This window comes from Bombyx mori, chromosome 13, assembly GCF_030269925.1.
Source record: "Bombyx mori chromosome 13, ASM3026992v2".
Lineage (NCBI taxonomy): Eukaryota > Metazoa > Arthropoda > Insecta > Lepidoptera > Bombycidae > Bombyx > Bombyx mori.
The window spans coordinates 14,096,708-14,100,079 of NC_085119.1; the positions used below are offsets into that span (position 1 = coordinate 14,096,708).

A 3,372-nucleotide genomic window follows, 5' to 3' on the forward strand; every position below is an offset into this window, starting at 1 on the left:
TCAACTTGTCGTATATTCTATTACCATATTTCGTTCTAATTTGATTCATAAAATAAAATAATGTTTGTATTCATGTATACCATTGAAATAATTTTACTACGTACATACTTATATTGGAAAAGACAACATTCTGAGCTTTTTGCTCAAAAAGTCAAGAAGTCAAGTCAAAAAGTCTGTAAAGGCCTGTTGGAATAAAACACATTTTGATTCGTGTTTCTATTGCAGTACTAACACACAATAGATGGTGGTAGTAGTAGTAGTCACCAGTGGTGGTGGTGGTGGTGGTGGTTACAGATGGTGGTAGTAGTAGTTACCAGTAATTGTTCAGTACACAATTTTAGTTTGAAAAATTGGTTGGAGACTTTTGAGGAGCACAAGTGGAGATATCAAAATCACTTCATTTGTACTGGTGGTAGGATGTCTTGTGAGCTCGTGCGGGTAGGTACTACCACCCTGCCTATTTCTACCGTGAAGCAGTAATGCGTTTCGGTTTAAAGGGTGGAGCTGTTGTACTTTAAAAATGGAGACCTTAGAACTCTTGTCTCATGGTGAGTGGCGGTATTTACGTTGTAGATGTCTATGGGCTCCGGTAACCACTTGACACCAGGTGGGCCGTGAACTCGTCCACCCATTTAAGTAATAAAAATATATATATCGCTTCAATGAGATTAATTAATTTAAGCAAATTATGTTAGTTTTTTTTACTGTTATACAATCTTTACATTCGCTTACGCTGTGTGTTTGTATAGTTTTTTTTAAATATTAAACGGATTTTAATGCAGTTTTACACAAATAGATACAGTAATTCAAGAGGAAGGCTTATGTGTATGATACATATATATATTATTGTTACTTATGACGACGCTTGCAGCTGAAAGTAAATATTGTACTTTTTGACGAAGCGTGTTGCTGATAACTTTATTTCTGTAATCTGACGAAGCATGTTGCGGATAATAACATGTACTTTTAGGTTAGGAATATTGTGTTCTTTTTTTAAACGGTTTTATTTAGCTCGACCCGTACGGAATTTGTTTTTTATTTATTTGGGTCAAAATTAGAAATTGAAATTTAAGCACCTTCCCGTTGTCAGATTGATCTGAAATTTGGTACACACATTTAATTTAGATGACAATACAATATAATAAAATCAATGACATTATAAATCTAAGATGGCCGCCGATACAAAATGGCGGATTACATATTTTTCCTTAACCCCTTCAATATGCGTACCAAATGAAAGGGCTACACTAGTAAAATACGATGATTATGTCAAAATTTAAAATTCAAGATAGACGCCGTTCCAATATGGCGGACTAGGTACCTATTTTTCCACAACCACCACAATATGGGTATCAAATAATAGGACTACACTAGCAGAATACTGTCATTATGTCAAAATTTCAAACTCAAGATCGACGATGTTACAAAATGGCGTATTAGGTGGGGGCATGATTAGTCGTGTCGAGAACAGTTGCGTCCAAGATTGTGTGACGTTAGAGGGGCAGATAAAAAAAAAGGTAATTAGATACCACGTTAGTAAGCGGTAGCTATACCACCCAAGTTAAGGTAATAGGTTAAAACGTACTGAGGACTGTATGGCATTAGGGTGGATAAAAATGTAATGTCGTCAGTGCTTCCCCCTCAAGATTGGGCGCATCTTGTTGTATATTAAGCCTTGCCCCTTTACTGGACCTCTGGGGGGGTCGACCGTCAAAATGCCCCTTAATCGTGGGAACAACATGGTAACAATAAATAAAAAAGAAAACAAAAATAAAAACGAAACTGCTACACAACGAAAAAGAAGGCTCGAAAAGGCAAAAGAAAAGTATAGAACGAAACGTGCAAAGGAAACTGAAAATGAAACCCATAGTCGACTACAGAAACGAAGAGAACGGTTAGCAACAGAAACACCTGAGCAACATGATACCAGGTTAATAGTACAACGTGAGAGACAAAGGCAGCTGGTAGAGTCAGAAACACCTGAGCGTCATGAGTGCAGGCTAGCATCACAACGTGACAGACGAAGAGAGCTAATAGCGTCAGAAACACCCGAGCGTCATGAGTCCAGGCTAGCAGCACAACGTGACAGACAAGGAGAGTTGTTAGCATCAGAAACATCTGAGCGTCATGAGTCTAGGCTAGCATCACAACGTGACAGACGAAGAGAGCTAATAGCGTCAGAAACACTTGAGCGTCATGAGTCCAGGCTAAGATTACAACGTAACAGACAAAGAGAGCTATTAGCGTCAGAAACACCTGAGCAACATGAGGCCAGGTTAACAGGACGGCGTGAGAGACGAAAGGAGTTAGAAGCTTCAGAAACACCTGAGCAACGCCACGACAGGTTAAATAACCAACGTGAGCGTGCACAGCAACGCAGAGCTGAAAATCATGTACAAGTGTTTGAAAATGCTATTAACACATCGTGTATACACGTTTGTGACATTTGCACGAAGCATTGTTATCCTAACCAAATTCATACTGTACGTTACAACACAGCTGCATTAGAATATCTACCTGCAGAACTGTCTTCAAAAACAACATTACTTTTATGTTCGCGCTGCCAAACACATGTGACCAGTAATAAAACAAAAGCACCATCAAAGGCGTACTGGAATAATCTGGATCCAGGTTCAATACCAGATGAGATTCAAGCGCTGACGCAAGCAGAGCAGCGATTGCTGCGTAGAATCATCCAGTTTGTTAAAATCGTAAAATTTACTGGGCTATACGGGCAGTACGGTTTTCGCGGACAAGCAGTGTTGTTTGCCCAAGATATCTTTGAGGTCAGTGAAAGATTACCTAATATGCTTCCAAGATCTTCCAGCCAGGTGGGTATCGTTGTAGTTACAGAACGTTTGGAGAATTTGAACATCACAAGAGAGTTCACAATATCTCGCGAAAAATTCTACAGCGCTTTAAGATGGTTAACTAGAAATAACCCACTTTATAGAGATGTACGCATTGACAAAAATGTCCAGATCAGTGAACAAGACTTAATACGACTTAGTGTGCCAGATATACCTGAAAACGGTGAACCTGAAAGAATTGAAATTCCAAATGTATTCATTAGTATTAATGACGTTGCTAGAATTATTCGGGCTTCATGGCATTAAGGTGACCACAGCGTTTTCACTTCGGGATTTGCCGGCGTGCAATGTAATGGCATGCACGTTATTTACCCTAAAGCCATACAGTTTCCTGCAAAATTCAATTATGGTACGGCTGAAAGAAGGATGTTGCCCTTAGCTTTTTCATGGGCATCCACCGTCCATAAAATGCAGGGCAGCACCGTCGACCATGCAGTAGTATATTTAGGCTCAAAATTGTTTGAGGAAGGACAAGCATACGTAGCTCTAAGTCGAGTCAAGT

At 39.3% G+C, this 3,372-nt stretch overlaps 1 long non-coding RNA gene across 1 annotated transcript; it reads right to left on the bottom strand.

The window, feature by feature from the left end:
- Window positions 1–1,022: 1,022 nt before the first annotated feature.
- On the bottom strand, window positions 1,023–2,959 carry LOC134200049 (uncharacterized). The gene is made up of 2 exons (XR_009974789.1): window positions 2,803–2,959; window positions 1,023–1,096 (listed from the first exon to the last, which is right to left on the bottom strand). It is a non-coding gene; the product is annotated as an uncharacterized LOC134200049 (long non-coding RNA).
- Window positions 2,960–3,372: the final 413 nt, after the last annotated feature.